The sequence below is a fragment of the Procambarus clarkii genome, chromosome 53 (genome assembly GCF_040958095.1).
Source record: "Procambarus clarkii isolate CNS0578487 chromosome 53, FALCON_Pclarkii_2.0, whole genome shotgun sequence".
Lineage (NCBI taxonomy): Eukaryota > Metazoa > Arthropoda > Malacostraca > Decapoda > Cambaridae > Procambarus > Procambarus clarkii.
Genome location: NC_091202.1, coordinates 12,491,075 through 12,509,188, shown reverse-complemented (window position 1 = coordinate 12,509,188; position 18,114 = coordinate 12,491,075). Strand labels below are relative to the sequence as shown.

The 18,114-nt window shown below is 40.8% G+C and overlaps 1 protein-coding gene and 1 long non-coding RNA gene across 2 annotated transcripts in view; one reads left to right on the top strand and one right to left on the bottom strand.

The window, feature by feature from the left end:
- Positions 1-436: 436 nt before the first annotated feature.
- Positions 437-6,134, bottom strand: LOC138352345 (uncharacterized). Its single transcript, XR_011222764.1, has 2 exons — positions 5,355-6,134; positions 437-2,042 (listed from the first exon to the last, which is right to left on the bottom strand). It is a non-coding gene; the product is annotated as an uncharacterized lncRNA (long non-coding RNA).
- A 539-nt stretch (positions 6,135-6,673) lies between these two features.
- The window catches only part of LOC123767222 (methyl farnesoate epoxidase), a 211,364-nt gene continuing 199,923 nt past the window's right edge, over positions 6,674-18,114 (top strand). The window contains exon 1 of the mRNA XM_069304726.1: positions 6,674-6,824. The gene's annotated coding sequence lies outside the window, so the exon portion shown is untranslated. The remainder of the gene's footprint in view (positions 6,825-18,114) is intronic.

Genomic DNA, 18,114 nt, shown 5'->3' with positions numbered 1-18,114 from the left:
CTTCCAGCGACCAGATCAGGGCTCCTGCCTTGTGTGGTGCCGGGAGGAGCCTAATTGATCGTGCAGCTAAACACATTAAAAATCTTCCCCTATGCATCATATTGTTACTTTACTCATTCTCAGGATAGTTAATCTTATAACAATGTTATACTTAATCCACAACAAGCTCAAGAGTCTGAATGCTTGTGAGCAACAAGATTCGTCCTACGTTTGGCAGGGAAGATACGAACAAAGACACATCGACTTGCGTCTTGCTAATCTAACGAAGCTTATTGAGTTCAATTTGACCTCTGGTTTCCACTTGAGGAACCCAGGGTCGTAACACTCCTTCCCCCTTCAGAGAAAAACAATTGTGACTACTAGAATAGTAGTCATATTTTTTTGGTAAGAGTATGCAGAGAATAAAAAGGAAAATTTATGACATAAAAAAAATCAATCAAGAACAACAATTTCTGTGCAAGAAAAGTACAAAGGAATTCTCTGAAAGAGAAAAAAAAACACATACACAAAAAAACCGGGAAGTAAATAAATTGGACACGGAATATTTAATGTCACAGGAGAACCTACAAAAAAAAAATAACTAAAGCATGACAGTTGGTAAATGGCTTCCTGTTGCCCAGATGAATGTTATTCAGGCAACCGGGACAGAGCATCGGCTATCACGTTGATTCGGCCCGGTAGGTGGGTAATGGAAAGATTGAAGTCCTGTAGGTACAATGCCCACCTGAGGATGCGTTTATTCTTCCCCTTCATCTGATTCAGGAAGACTAGTGGGTTATGGTCCGTGTACACTTCCACTATATTACCTGTGAGGTAAACTTCGAACTTTTACATGTAAACACTAGCGCCAACGCCACTTTTTCTACCACTGAATAATTGTGTTGCGCCTTGTCAAATTTCACAGAGTAATAGTATACTGGGTGTTCCACTCGATCATCCCCAGTTTGCAACAACACTGCAGCAGCACCCGAGTCAGACGCGTCAACATGAATTTTAAATGATCTGTCGAACCTTGGACTAGCGAGCACTGGTGCGGAAGCTAAGATCAATTTCAAATTTTTAAATGCCTCTGCACAGTCTGATGACCACTTAAATTTAACGGCCTTCCACAAGAAGCCTGTGAGAGGAGTGGCCACACTGGAAAAGTTCTGATAAAAGCGTCGATAGTACGCACACATACCGATGAATCTTTGAACGTCCATTTTAGACTTTAGCACCAGATACTCCAGAATGGCACTGATTTTATCTTGCCGAGGTAACACTTTTCCTTGGCCCACTTCATAACCGAGGTACGTCACTGTGCCTTGCCCAAAATGACACTTTTTTGCATTTAAGGTAAGATTTGCATTTTTCAAAACTGTAAACAACTGGCATTACCTAACTATGTGGTCAGCCCAATTACTATCAAAGAGCACAATATCATCCAAATACGCCCGACAATTTGGCACATTAGCGAGCAAAGAGTTCATTAGCCTCTGGAACGTGGCAGGGGCATTACGCAAGCCAAACGGTAACACATGATACTCAAAAACACCCTCGGGTGTCACGAACGCAGTTAGTTGTTTAGCACGTTCAGTGAGCGGGATTTGATAATACCCCCTCGAGAGGTCGAATTTCGAGATGTACTTGGCGTTTCCCAGCTCGTCGATGCAGCCCTCGAGGAGGGGCAGCGGATAGGCACCCACAATGGTCGCCTTGTTGATCTTCCGATAGTCTGTGCACAATCGCCAGGAGCTGTCTGGTTTGGGGACCAAAAGGCAGGGCGAGCACCAAGAGCCCTGGCTCGGCCGGATGAGGCCGTGCTGGAGCAAGAATTCGACCTCCTTCCGTACGATGGCCTTCTTTTCTGGACTCATCCGATAGGGTTGAAGGCGAATGGGGGTGTAGTCCGTCAACTTGACATCATGGCAAATGGCATCAGTCTGGGTCGGGACCTCGGGACCTCCCCGAACAGACTGGAGAATTCATCAAGCAACGACTGCACCTCTTCACGTTGGGCCATCTACAAATGAGAGAGTCCCTCCTCCACAGCATTCACAGAACTAGAATTATTGAGAATGAGATTAGTTGGGTCCCCAGAACAATCATCCCCTCCCTCACTGGAAATGGAAACATTGGTTAGTGCAATGGGCCTGGGGCCCTGGAACTTCTTCAACCGATTTACGTGTACGAGCATTACCTGGTTACGCTTGTCAGAGTGCCTCACTTTGTATGTGAGGTCCCCAGTCTTTTCTGTCACAATGTAGGGGCCTTCGTGCTTGTGGGACATAGTGTTCCCTAGTCGAGGCTTTAATACCAGGACAGGGTCGCCAGGCTGAAATACCTGTAACTTAGCCTTAGCATCGTTTCGTTCTTTCATCTTTTCTTGGGCCTTCCCAAGATACTTTAGTGCAGCCGCCTTGCAGTCCTTGAGTCTCTGGTGGTGTTGCGCAAAGAAAGCCGAACCTTCGGTTAACGTTACGTTCCCTAACAAATTCTCCTGTAACATTTGCAAGGGTCCGCGAACTTTATGGCCAAAGACTAACTCAAAAGGAGAACAACCCAGTGAACTTTGTAACCCCTTTCTAGCTGCAAACAAAACATACGGTAAATTCTCATCCCAAAAGGTGTGGGAACTCTCGCACGATGTCTTCAACATCTGCTTCAGAGTTAGATGGAAACGTTCAACTACCCCCTGACTCTGTGGATGGTATGGGCTGGAAATCTTATGATTTATTCCATGGTCCTTACAAAATTGTTCAAAAATATCAGACTTAAAGTTAGTACCATTGTCGGTTTGCACGACCCGAGGCAGTCCAAAAGTGGAAAAAATTGCAACATACGAGCAACAACAGTCTTTGCTCGGATGTTCCTTACAGCAAAAGCCTCTGGGTAACGGGTCGTGATACACATCATTGTGATTAGGTAAATATTACCAGACTTCGTTCTAGGTAATTGGCCAACACAGTCCATTACCACATGAGAAAATGGTTCCTCTTGCACGACAATAGGCCTTAGAGGAGCTTTAGGTGGAGTCTGGTTTGGTTTCCCAACCAGTTGACAAACAATACACGCATTACAACTTTTGCCACATCGCTTTTCAGCTTGGGCCAGAAAAAATACTTTAAGATTTTGTGATATGTAATATTAATACCCTGATGTCCCCCCATAGGATCATCATGATCAGTTGCCAAAACTCTTTCTCTATAGCAGGTTGGCAACATAACCTGGTGGACTACCTCCCACTCATTTGACAAGGGAGCACTCTGCGGTCTCCATTTTCTCATCAAAATCTAATCATTGTAGTAGTACCCAGTTGCTGCGTCTACAATTTCCTCTATAGAGACGGCTGTCTCATGACAATCTGCAAGAGTGGGGTCAGCTTTCTGTAACTCACTCAAGGAGGCATCTAGGGCTTGGTCAGATGCCATTGGCCGAGGCTCAACAGTGTTCTCCTCCACCTCCCCACTACTGTCGGTAGGCGGCTGTGGCAGGCTCTCCACCATGTCCTCAGCCACGTCATCGAGTCGGGCCATGAATGTGTCCGCAAGGTCCACTTGGCTATCACCACTCGGAAAGTTCCTCGTGTCCTTGGGATTTACCACCTTGGCAAGCACAGGGCTGCCTTTACATTTAAGTCCCATAGACCGGGTCACCGCGCACACAGGGTACACAACATTATCCACTGCGGCAGGTGGATCCAGGCAAACCTTAGGGGTAGGCAACATAACAGGCAGTCTGGAGTCCCCTACCTTATCCCCTGCTAAATCATTACCAACTATTACATCAACATTAGGGAAAGGTAGGTATGAAGTGACTCCAACTGTACAAACACCCTTGTGGAAATCAGATTCCAGGGTAACCTTATGGAGGGGTACTGCTCGAGTATCACTAGTGACACCCTCGACCAGTACCACCTCTCCAGTGTCGAGAGTGTTGGCACCTTGCAAAGCACTCTCTAAAATTAAAGTCTGGATGGCACCGGTGTCTCGGAAGATCACCACGTCCTTCCAGGAAGAACCCTCAGACAAAAGTAGTCTCCCTTTCGATAAGAATGGGGTAAGCAAGTCCAACCACTGTGGGTTGGAGGTCTTACTCCCTAACCCTTCCGAAGGCATCAAGCCCTGTGTCACAACTAGAGCATTGGGTCTTTTTTCCGGGTGCAGTTGCCAACAACGGCTAGTAGTGTGGTTTGGACGTTTACAGTGACCACAGATACGTCGGGGAGAAGAGACATTACTAACAGAATTACCCTTCGGTTCACTCTTAGGTGTCGTGGGGTTAGACAATTTAACAGGGTTAGTTATGTCTGAAACAGAAGGTGCAGTAGTTAAAGGGTTTGAATGAGCTGGTCTGGACTGGCTGTGGGTATAAGGTTTGCTACTCTGTGAGGTATAATTTTTTTTATTGGGCCTTTTGCCCGCCAACTGGTAGTTCTCTGCCATCTTGGCCAAATCCCCTATTTTAGAATCTACCTCTACTCTACCTCTAATGTAATGTGCTACATGCTCTGGCATAATATCTATAAATTGTTCCATTAGGACTACATTTTTTAATGCCTTATATGTTTCGGCTTTAGCCGAGCGAATCCATTTATCAAACAATCTAATTTGATCATTAGCAAATTCAGTGAGCGGTTGGTTGTGAGTAGGCCTAAGGTTGCGATAAGCTTGGCGGTGAGCTTCAGGAGTAATTTCATATGCCCGCAAAACACATTCCCTGACTTTATCATATTCAAAACACTCTTCGTCAGGCATATTTATAAAAATATCTTGGGCCTTACCCCTTAGTCTTCCCTGTAGGATTTTCACCCACTCTTCCTTTGGCCGGGTCATGGACATGGCCAATCTCTGAAAATGGTTGAAAAACCTTTCAGGGTTCGACTCTGAAAATTCAGGCAAGTTATGCTTTTTCTCATAATGCCTGGGGTTTGAATCCCCGGCAGGTGGAGGTCCAGAGGCATTCGCTCTAATTCTAGCCTGCTCGGTTTTGAGTCTTTGCTCCTCTAATTTTATTTTTGCTAACTCTAGAGCTAACTCTCTGTCCCTATGAGCTGCACTTTCCGCTTGGCTAGGTTGGCATAAAGGTGTATCATCTGGCAATAGTTCTTGATCCATACAATGTTGTAATATTTTATTCACCAAAGTCCACTTTTTATCCGCGTCATTTAACTCTAGGCCAAATTCCTTGCCTAACAATACTAAATTAGACTTGGTAAGCTTCTTGATCTCTACCACTGAAGGATCCTTTGCCAGTTCCTGCATTTTAGCCTCCATCACTAATTAATTTAGCTCCTAGCCAAAGAAAAAATAAAAAAAAATAAAAATTGGAAAAAACAAAAATTTGCACGGCCCCTAACACAAGGCTACACTTACCTCAAACGTGAAGAGATCCAGCTAGGTGTCCAGTCAGTAAAAATAAATCCTTTGCTAGATGAGCTGGACCCTAGGAGACACACAACCGTTCTGCGGAAAACAAAAATTTTTAGCTTTGGCACTCAAGAATCTAATTTTTTACAATTATAATGTTCCTCCCGGTCTGGCCAACCACTTGTTACAAATGAATGTGTGTTCTATGGGGAGACTAGTATTAATGGATGTGGGGACAGTAGTTAGCATTAAGGGTTATCAAATATGGGAGATCTAAAAGGCCCGGCCCCCATTAAATATATAAACATAAACTTGTAGTGGCTTATTACAGCAATAGTCAGCCTAGAGGTTGATCATAGATCTCCTACACAGGAAAAATGGATACTCCTTTAATTAACTTACTTATTTATTAACCCCTTAACAACCCCTCCATATACATTCACACCAATAACAATAATAATTACTTTACCACACTATCTTACATTAAAAGCCTTGGTCCACTTAGGCAGGATACAAGGTTTACACTGTGAACAAGCTAGGGTAAAGTACTACTGGTTAAGAACTGAAGCTTGATGCAGCTTAGGGTAGTGAGACCACGTGGTACCCTAATACAACACAACATAACACTTAGGGGTATCCAAAACACTGGCAAATACTACCCCCAGGTCTCACCAATCTTTCCCTACCAGAGTAAGCACACTTACAACACAGGATATACTTAACTTAAGGTAAGGGAAATAAGTAAGAGGGAAGGTAGAAGGGGAGAGAGGTGCAGCCACAGAGTCCCGCTGTAACGCCAACAGAGAAGAAGCTTCCAGCGACCAGATCAGGGCTCCCGCCTTGTGTGGTGCCGGGAGGAGCCTAATTGATCGTGCAGCTAAACACATTAAAAATCTTCCCTTATGCATCATATTGTTACTTTACTCGTTCTCAGGATAGTTAATCTTATAACAATGTTATACTTAATCCACAACAAGCTCAAGAGTCTGAATGCTTGTGAGCAACAAGATTCGTCCTACGTTTGGCAGGGAAGATACGAACAAAGACATGTCGACTTTTGTCTGGCTAATCTAACGTAGCTTATTTAGTTCAATTTGACCTCTGGTTTCTACTTGAGGAACCCAGGGTCGTAACACCAAACCATTGTTCCTCAGCCCATATTGTCTCATTCCTTGTTGCCAGTTATGCACTCACCACATCCCTAAGCCATTTATATATTTTGCGAGTTTGAGTCACGTCATTATGGAACGACATTTAATAAGATCAACTCAGCAAGCTTGGGGTCCTCTTGGAGGGTACAATATTTGAGATAGTGTTGCCCACGACGGATGATCAAGCATACAGCAGGAAGGTCACACAAGCCATTATCTGGCAGCCATGCTCCCTGGGCCCAAGTATCAGGGAGGAGCGGGCAGCAGTGTGGCGGTAGTGGCTCTCTCGAACACATATAGGCTCCAGCTCTTCCTGCATTACAGTGTAAGCTTTATATTTTACCAGAAAACATGTTTGTGTGTTTTTACGTAACAATTCTTACCTCCAGTGTCTATGGGGAGGGTGTTAGGTCTAGCTCGTTATGGTCCACTACCAGCCTTGTTGTACCTGTTGCGTTACAATTGAACCATTCTGTTGTTCAAATTCTTTGTCGAATCCGTCCTTAAAATTATGGATGTAGGTGGATTCCACAACACACAGAAATCACAATAGCGTGATGCATCAAATGAACAAATCCACAAGGTTCGTGACGAGGGTTCCAACCTACGTCCGAGAGGATCCCATGCAGACGCCCCTTAATCGACTGAGCTACGACATGGTAAAAGAATTGCAACAGGGAGTTCAAGCTGAAAATTGTGAGGTCAAGTTGAACTCCCGGTTGCAATTCTTTTTATCACGTCATAGCTCAGTCGATTAAGGCGCGTCTGGGATCCTCTCAGACGAATGTTGGAACCCTCGTCACGGCCCTTGTGGATTTGTTCATGTGGATTCCACAACTTTTCCTTTCAGTGGGAGTGTGCGTATTTACTATTTGTGTCTACAGAATCGAGCTATTAGCTCTTGGATCCCACCATTCTTACCAATCAATTTTTTCTCTATTATGTCTTCTTCATATACTTCTCTCTACCATTCGCGCACACACACACACACACACAAACTGACTTCATACACAGTTTCAAGTGTAGATATGACAGAGCCCGATAGGCTCAGGAATCTGTACACCTGTTGATTGACGGTTGAGAGGCGGGACCAAAGAGCCAGAGCTCAACCCCCGCAAACACAACTAGGTGAGTACAACTAGGTGAGTAGCCTGGTGGATAGCGCGCAGGACTCGTAATTCTGTGGCGCGGGTTCGATTCCCGCACGAGGCAGAAACAAATGGGCAAAGTTTCTTTCACCCTAAGTGCCCCTGTTACCTAGCAGTAAATAGGTACCTGGGAGTTAGTCAGCTGTCACGGGCTGCTTCCTGGGGTGTGTGTGTGTGGTGTGGAAAAAAAAAAAAATAGTAGTTAGTAAACAGTTGATTGACAGTTGAGAGGCGGGCCGAAAGAGCAAAGCTCAACCCCCGCAAAAACACAACTAGTAAACACACACACACACACACACACACACACACACACACACACACACACACACACACACACACACACACACACACACACACACACACACATATTTCCATGACGCAGCCCGTAGCAGCTGTATAACTCCCAGGTATCTATTTACTGCTAGCTAAACAGAGGCATCAGGGTGAAAGAAATTCTCCCCATTTGTTTCTGTCTCGGCTAGAAATCGAGTCCGGGCCCTTGTAGTCCAATCCCCGAGCGCTGTTGCAAATTGTTGCAAAATGTTGTAGATCACTGACTGAACAAGGGGGGTCATGTTGCAAGTTGTTTCAATGCAGTTGCAAAACATAGAAAACGGGAATGTTGGAAATGAACGAAGTTGAAAGGGAAAATCTTAATCGACTTGAGAATGGTCCAGGACGGACCGAAACGTCGTCGTCCCTTCAACTTCTAGTGTGTGGTCTGGTCAACATACTTCAACCACGTTATTGTGACTCATCGCCTGCAAAATCTTAATGTTTCGTACAGTCTTCAAAATATTTCGTACAGTGATATTTTCAAAATGTTTCATACAGTGATATTTTCAAAAAGTTCCGATCAGTGAAAATAATTGTATTTCATCAATGAATTTTTCACTTACAGGTAGGAAGTTTTTATTTTCAGGTAGGAAGTTCCTCACAGATATGACGTTTCAATATATAAATATATATTTCGTAGAGAACAAAGATAACGGGAATAACAAAATAAATCGTAAACAACGAGATAGAGCATTAGATCATTCACTCTAATCATTAGATTACAAATGATTAGAGTAAATGATATGGTGAGTAATTCGAGGGCGTATCAGTGAAATTAAGAGAGAGAGAAGATACGCATATCAGTGCAAGCATGAAATAACATTTGTTTATGAATACTATCCAGAACAACTAAGTAAGTAAAGGAATTAACTTGAGTGACACTCTCCTCCCAGTCTACGCTTTAAATAATCCATCATGTTCCATCTTTATCTAAAATAGTGTTATTGCATTGAAAGATTAAAGTGAGATACTACTACCGCTATTCGCATCCCTTGTGATCCTTCCAGCCCTCTTACATCTATTAGTGAGTCATAGGTGTTGGTAGGCAAATGTAGATTGTCGACGCAAGCGTTAGCTTGAGAGAACACTGTTTATCCTATCGAGCGAGCGTCCTCCACCACTCCTGCGTATCTAATGACAACCGTTGGATCTAAACTGTTCATCTGTGTCCGCAGAGAAATCCAACTCATGTGTCTGTTCTAGTAATTGGAGCTTTACTCTACATACGAATAAATATCATCATATATACTATATAAATAAAGAAAGGCAGACAAAAATATACAGGAGATAGGAGTATAAGACAGAGAGAGAGAGAGAGAGAGAGAGAGAGAGAGAGAGAGAGAGAGAGAGAGAGAGAGAGAGAGAGAGAGAGAGATAGAGAGAGAGAGAGAGAGAGAGAGAGAGAGAGAGAGAGAGAGAGAGAGAGAGAGAGAGAGAGAGAGAGAGAGAGAGAGAGAGAGAGAGAGAGAGAGAGAGAGAGAGAGAGAGAGAGAGAGAGAGAGAGAGAGAGAGAGAGAGAGAGAGAGAGAGAGAGAGAGAGAGAGAGAGAGAGAGAGAGAGAGAGAGAGAGAGAGAGAGAGAGAGAGAGAGAGAGAGAGAGAGAGAGAGAGAGAGAGAGAGAGAGAGAGAGAGAGAGAGAGAGAGAGAGAGAGAGAGAGAGAGAGAGAGAGAGAGAGAGAGAGAGAGAGAGAGAGAGAGAGAGAGAGAGAGAGAGAGAGAGAGAGAGAGAAAATAAACTACAACTGTAAGGTTAGGTTAAAGGAAAATATTTAAAAAAATACCCCATGACAATCGCATAAAGATTAGAAAAGGTTAAGGCAAGAGAAAATATAGCCCAGGAAAATATACCATTCACAATAAACAGAGAGGACAATTCAATGGAAAACCAAGGTATTAGAAGGACATATCGCTCAAAGAATGGATGAAATTATGTACTAAACAAAATAACTTTACCTCTAATACTTATAAAATGAGACACGTGAAAGAATCCTGATGAACGTTAGTAAAAAGTGCACAGGTGTGTGTGAACAATTGACTTTACCTTTCATCCTTTAAAAGGGTGAGATGTGAGTACTAAAATGTGCTAAATTGCATGAAGAAACATAGTGACAGTCGTGAATGACCCGCAGAAGCTGGCCGCAACCCATCCTCCTGTTTAAATATTGTGTCAATAGTCAGGATTGTGTACGTACTTAGCTTTTAGATAGTAGTATACTGACTAGTAAGGAATTCTTTTAAAATAAATGAAGCTAAAACACAAACTTAAATACTCCTAGGCCTAGTACAGCACAAATATATACTATATTTGGCCTCAAATATCGTGTATTAGACCTTGGAAGGTTAGATTAGTTTGTCAAAACAGCATGGGTATATAATAGTTTTCCGGTTTGTCCAACTCAATAGTTCAGATTTCTAACTTCTAATTTCGTTGTACGTCGGTATATAATCTCTGGTTCTCATCGTTGCTATAAGTACTACCAAAACAGGAGGATGGGCTGCTGAATAACAATTGTTAAGATGTGTAATAAGGGAATAACATAAACTAAGGTTAAGGAGGGGTCTCAAGCTTCCGGCCTCCTTCTGTTGGTATTCGTTGTAAACATTTCTTGTTTCCATCCCTCAACGTATTTTAAACGTCTGTATCATGTCCACTCTCTCTCCTTTCCCCCTCCTCATTTCTAAAGTTGCCAGGTTTAGTTCATTCAGTCTCTCTTCGTACCTCATCGTTCCAGCTCTGGAACAAGTCTCGTTGCAAACTTCTGCACCGTTTCGAGCTTTTTATATTTTTTTCGGTGGGGCTCCATGATGGAGCGGCATACTCTAAGACTGGCCTCACATAGGCGGTATAGTGTTCTAAAAGCCTCCTTATTCAAGTTTCTGAATGACGTTCTGACTTTTACCAATGAAGAATTTGGTGCTGACGTTACTCTATTTATATGACCGTCTGGAGTCAGGTTTGGTGTTATGTCCACTCCCAGATCTTTTTCTCTAGTCGTTATAGCTGGGTAGTTTCCCTTCAAGGTGTATTGACCTTTCAGTCTCCAGGCTCCTGATCCCATTTCCATCACAATACACTTGCTGGTGTTGAACTATAGCAGCCATTTCTAGGACTAGCTCTACAACCTGTTCAAGTCATTCTTAATAATCTTACAATCCTCATCTGTTTCAACCCTTCTCATTAGTTTTGTATCATCTGCAAACATCGACACATAAGACTCAACTCTTGCAGTCAAGTCATTTACATAAATGATGAAAGTATGGGAGCCAGCACCGATCCTTGAGGCACCCCGCTTGTCTCTCTACAGCAGTCGGACTCCTCACCCCTCACTGTCACTCTCCGACACCTGTCTGTTAGGTAATTCCCTTTCCATGTTAATTATGACTTTCTGACTACTCCCGCCTGCCTCTCAAGTCTGAATAGTAACCTCCCGTGTGGTTCAGTATCAAAGGCTTTTTGGCAGTCCAGAAATATGCAGTCTGCTCTGCCTTCTCTGTCTTGCCTTATTTTCGTTACCTTATCATAAAACTCCAGGAGGTTCGTCAGCCCTGAGTTCCCTTCTCTAAAGCCATGGTGTTGTTTGCTTACAGACATACTTCTTTCTAGGTGTGCAACTAGTCTTAACCTAATAATTCTTTTAAGTACTTTGAAAGGGATTCTTGTGAGTAACACTCGTCTGTAGTTAAGTGCCTCTTTATTTTATTTTACTTTATTGTATATTGACACCACATTTGCCTTCTTCCAGCAGCTGGGCAATACTCCTGTTGTAAGTGACTCATTAAAGATTAGTGCTAGACGTATGCTGAAGGCCTGTGCTGCTTCTTTTAACATCCATGTTGATATTCCGTCTGGCCCAGTAGCTTTTGTTACATCCAGTGATGCTAGTAGTATTCTTACTCTGCTATTACCAAAATATTTAGTAGTTTCTCTTCAAGGGCTGCTTCCTCATCTAGTTCTGGGTGTGTGTGTGTATGTGTATGTGTGTGTGTGGACTCACCTAGTTGTCCTTGCGGAGGTTGAGCTCTGGCTCTTTAATCCCGCCTCTCAACTGTCAATCAACTGGTGGACAGATTCTTGAGTGTGCGTGTGTGTATAGGGATAGCGGAGGGGGGGGGGCTGAAGAATCTTGGACTCTGTCTCTGCAGCCTCCGTTCACGTTATAACTCACGACCGTTCACCTTATAACTCACGACCGTTCACGTTATAACTCACGACCGTTCACCTTATAACTCACGACCGTTCACCTTATAACTCACGACCGTTCACCTTATAACTCACGACCGTTCACCTTATAACTCACGACCGTTCACCTTATAACTCACGACCGTTCACCTTATAACTCACGACCGTTTACATCATAACTCACGACCATTTACCTCATAATTCACGGCCGTTAACCTCATAACTCACGACTATTGACCTCATAACTGATGACCATTGACCTCATAATTTACGGCCGTTTTCCTCATAATTCACGCCCGTTGATCTCATAACTCATGGCCGTTTACCTCATAACTCACGGCCGTTTACCTCATAACTCCTGGCCGTTGACTACATAACTGATGGCCATTGACCTCATAATTTACGGCCGTTTTCCTCATAATTCACGCCTGTTGTTCTTATAACTCATAGTCGTTTTCCTCATAACTCATGGCCGTGTACCTCATAACTCACAGTCTATTATTCTATCATCTGTACAAGGGATGTTGGACGTCATCAATGCATCTTGGCAGCAAGGCAAACTACCAACCTCTTGGAAGAAAGCAGACTTCTTTCCGAATCCTAAGCCGAAAGAACCTGGCAATTACAGACCCATTTCATTAACATCATGCATTAGTAAAACTACAGAGCAGATGATCTTAAATAGGCTACTGTTGAAGACTGGAGACCTGCATAAACACATATTTGGCTTCACTAGAGGAGTAGGTACTGCCAACTGCATAGCAACATTACTAGGAACAGTTAACTCAGGTCCGGCTATAGTGATCTTCCTTGATCTAGAAAAAGCATTCCAACTTGCAAGCCTATAAGCAATTTTACACACCTTAATTAAAAAAGTTGTAAAGGGAAATATGCTAGCATGGATTCAAGATGACCTAAGTCACACGTATGCCAGAGTAAAGTTCCAAGGACTAGTGTCGGACTACCACTTGCATGAGATTGGGAATACACAAGGAGGAGGCCTCAGTTTTAGTCTTTTTAACATTCTTATGGAAAACCTCGTTACGATAACATTTGCAGAGGGGATTAAATTGCTAAGCTATGCTCATGATATAGCCTTAGTCATTACAGGTTCTTCACTTCTAAATAAAGCACAAGGGGCGTTAGATAAAGTAACATCTGAAAGGAGCATTTTAGGGCTAAAAATATCTGCACAGAAGTCTAAGGCAATGAGTCTAGATGGCAACACACCAGATAGGCACCTACCCAGTCAAGACATTAACCTTCAGTGGGTTGCACAATATCAAATGTGTATATCAATATCAATATCTCGGAGGGTGGATAGATTCTAAAGTGACATTCAACAAGTAAATTCAATATCTGAAGGAGAAAGCAAAATCATGACTGAATATAATGAGAGCAATCACAGGGCCCCGTCTAGGAGCGGGACACTGTGTTAAGAATGTCATACATACACGCTGTTCGTTCCCTAGTTGATCATGCAGCGCCTGCCTTACCCATTCTTTCTTCTGGCCAGTGGGCAAACGTTGAGGCTATTAAAAATGAAGCAACCTCAACGTCATGTCAGGGGAGTCATAACAGGGGCTCCCAGATGGACTAAAATACTGAACCTAAGACTAGAAACCAAGCTAACATCGATTGTAATATAGGTAAAAGGTATAGCTGTGTGCATGATGACCTAGATATTGACTAGACCTAGAATCACTTAATTATCACTTTTTAATCACTTAAAAATATAATCACTGGAGCACTAACTCGGGACAGAAGAGCCTCCAATAGCAACAGGTGAACCCATTGTGCGATAAATGCCATAAATGCATTCGATATAAGAAATACAATCACTGAGAGTGGCGTCGACGAAATATATGTAGACTTCGTTATGTAAGCTCTTGGGAATTGCTGCCTTTACGATTATGGCTCTTGAAGGAAAACCCCCAGACTAATTCTCATCTGCTACTTAATATTGCACAGATGCAAGTAGAAGCAAACTTGGCATCTGACAGCTTCACGTACATCGCAGATGGTTCAGTAGACCAGCGGGGACAAGAAACCGGAGCTGCGATTGACAGGAAACTCTGTATACAGTTGGGGACTCAAACGGGTGTTTAAATTTACAGAGACACTAGCCATTCAAAAGGCTTTGGTACTAGACCAGAAATGTACACCAGTTGCATTGTGCTCCTGGCGCTCTGGTTTCGAGTCACTTCTGGGGTGTGGAGTTTTCAGTTGCATATATTCTTGGAGACCTTTGAAGCTTTTGTGTTGCTCATGTGGCCCCACAAAGTGAGGTATTTTGATGAAATAATTGTGCCCAAGATTACCATCAAAGTGCCGTCGGGACGGTGGTCAAATAGCCTCGGCTATGATCGTCTTTTGTACGGTCACTGATGGTAGAGTGGATACGGTACCATGTACACCAGTTGCATTGTGCTCCTGGCGGTCTGGGTTATCTTCAGATGATTTCGGGGCTTAGATTTCCCACGGCCCGGTCCTCGACCAGGCCTCGTTTTTGTTACACCCTCCCCCCCCCAGGAAGCAGCCCATAGCAGCTGTCTAACTCCCAGGTACCTATTTACTGGTAGGCAACAGGAGCATCAGGGTGAAAGAAACATTTTGCCATTTGTCTCCGTTTACACCGGGTTTCGAGTCACTTCTTGAGGTGTGGCGTTTTCAGTTATATATATATATATATATATATATATATATATATATATATATATATATATATATATATATATATATGTCGTACCTAATAGCCAGAACGCACTTCTCAGCCTACTATTCAAGGCCCGATTTGCCTAATAAGCCAAGTTTTCATGAATTAATGTTTTTTCGTCTACCTAACCTACCTAACCTAACCTAACCTAGCTTTTTTTGGCTACCTAACCTAACCTTACCTATAAATATAGGTTAGGTTAGGTTAGGTAGGGTTGCTTAGGTTCGGTCATATATCTACGTTAATTTTAACTCCAATAAAAAAAAATTGACCTCATACATAGAGAAAAGGGTTGCTGTATCATTTCATAAGAAAAAAATTATAGTAAATATATTAATTCAGGAAAACTTGGCTTATTAGGCAAATCGGGCCTTGAATAGTAGGCTGAGAAGTGAGTTCTGGCTACTAGGTACGACATATATATATATATATATATATATATATATATATATATATATATATATATATATATATATATATATGTCGTACCTAGTAGCCAGAACGCACTTCTCGGCCTACTATGCAAGGTCGGATTTGCCTAATAAGCCAAGTTTTCCTGAATTATTATACTTTTCTCTAATTTTTTTCTTATGAAATGATAAAGCTACCCATTTCATTATGTATGAGGTCAATTTTTTTTATTGGAGTTAAAATTAACGTAGATATATGACCGAACCTAACCAACCCTACCTAACCTAACCTAACCTATCTTTATAGGTTACGTTAGGTTAGGTAGCCGAAAAAGTTAGGTTAGGTTAGGTTAGGTAGTCGAAAAACAATTAATTCATGAAAACTTGGCTTATTAGGCAAATCGGGCCTTGCATAGTAGGCTGAGAAGTGCGTTCTGGCTACTAGGTACGACATATATATATATATATATATATATATATATATATATATATATATATATATATGTCGTACCTAGTAGCCAGAACTCACTTTTTGGCCTACTATTCAAGGCCCGATTTGCCTAATAAGCCAAGTTTTCCTGAATTAATATATTTTTTCTAATTTTTTTCTTATGAAATGATAAAGCTACCCATTTCATTATGTACGAGGTCAATTTTTTTTTATTGGAGTTAAAATTAACGTAGATATATGACCGAACCTAACCAACCCTTCCTAACCAAACCTAACCTATCTTTATAGGTTAGGTTAGGTTAGGTAGCCGGAAAAGTTAGGTTAGGTTAGGTTAGGTAGGTTAGGTAGTCGAAAAAGCATTAATTCATGAAAACTTGGCTTATTAGGCAAATCAGGCCTTGCATAGTAGGCTGAGAAGTGCGTTCTGGCTACTAGGTACGACATATATATATATATATATATATATATATATATATATATATATATATATATATATATATATATATATGTCGTACCTAGTAGCCAGAACTCACTTTTTGGCCTACTATTCAAGGCCTGATTTGCCTAATAAGCCAAGTTTTCCTGAATTAATATATTTTTTCTAATTTTTTTCTTATGAAATGATAAAGCTACCCATTTCATTATGTATGAGGTCAATTTTTTTTTATTGGAGTTAAAATTAACGCAGATATATGACCGAACCTAACCAACCCTACCTAACCTAACCTAACCTATCTTTATAGGTTAGGTTAGGTTAGGTAGCCGGAAAAGTTAGGTTAGGTTAGGTTAGGTAGGTTAGGTAGTCGAAAAAGCATTAATTCATGAAAACTTGGCTTATTAGGCAAATCGGGCCTTGAATAGTAGGCCAAAAAGTGAGTTCTGGCTACTAGGTACGACATATATATATATATATATATATATATATATATATATATATATATATATATATATATAAATATATATATATATATATTTATATATATATATATATATATATATATATATATATATATATATATATATATATATATTTTCCTTTATTGTGTATTTAAAGGTTACAAAACATACATGACAATATATATATATATATATATATATATATATATATATATATATATATATATATATATATATATATATATATATATATATATATATATATATATGTGTCGTACCTAGTAGCCAGAACGCACTTCTCAGCCTACTATGCAAGGCCCGATTTGCCTAATAAGCCAAGTTTTCCTGAATTTCAATATTTTTCAATTTTTCTTCTTATTAAATGATAAAGCTATCCATTTCATTATGTATGACTTAATTTTTTTTAATTTGAGTTACAACTAATGGAGATTTATGACCGAACCCAACCTAACCTATCTTAACCTAACCTAAACTAACACAACTAAATCAATAATTTATGTTCTTAATGTAATATAATAAAAATATTTAAAATAAACCAACTGGAAACATTTTATTGAAAATAAAGAAAATCACTCGGCCTATTAGGCAAATCGGGCCTTGCATATTAGGCTGAGAAATGCGTTCTGGCTACTAGGTACGATATATATATATATATATATATATATATATATATATATATATATATATATATATATATATATATATATATATAAATATATATATATATATATATATATATATATATATATATATATATATATATATATATATATATATATATTAGTATATTTTGGTAGCAGTCTTTCCTGTAGACATATATTATTAAATATGACCGAAAAAGTAAGATTAATAATTCTAACACGAATTTTCTCAATCTTTCGTACATTACGCTTCACTGTTGGAGGTAAATCAAAAATCACTTCTCCAAAATTCATTTTTATTTTTAGTCTGACGCGACACGGGCGCGTTTCGTAAAACTTATTACATTTTCAAACACTTCACAAATACACAACTGATTAGAACTTACGTCTCTCTGATATTATATCTACATTTGAGTGAGGTGGGAAGGGTGATGTGGCATTATCAACACAAGACAGAACAGGAGGGGATATTAACAGGGTATTAAAAGTATCAACACAAGACAGAACAGAAACAATGGGTATTGAATAGAAGTGTTTGTAGAAAGCCTATTGGTCCATATTTCTTGATGCTTCTATATTGGAGCGCAGTCTTGAGGTGGGTAGAATATAGTTGTGCAATAATTGGCTGTTGATTGCTGGTGTTGACTTCTTGATGTGTAGTGCCTCGCAAACGTCAAGCCGCCTGCTATCGCTGTATCTATCGATGATTTCTGTGTTGTTTACTAGGATTTCTCTGGCGATGGTTTGGTTATGGGAAGAGATTATATGTTCCTTAATGGAGCCCTGTTGCTTATGCATCGTTAAACGCCTAGAAA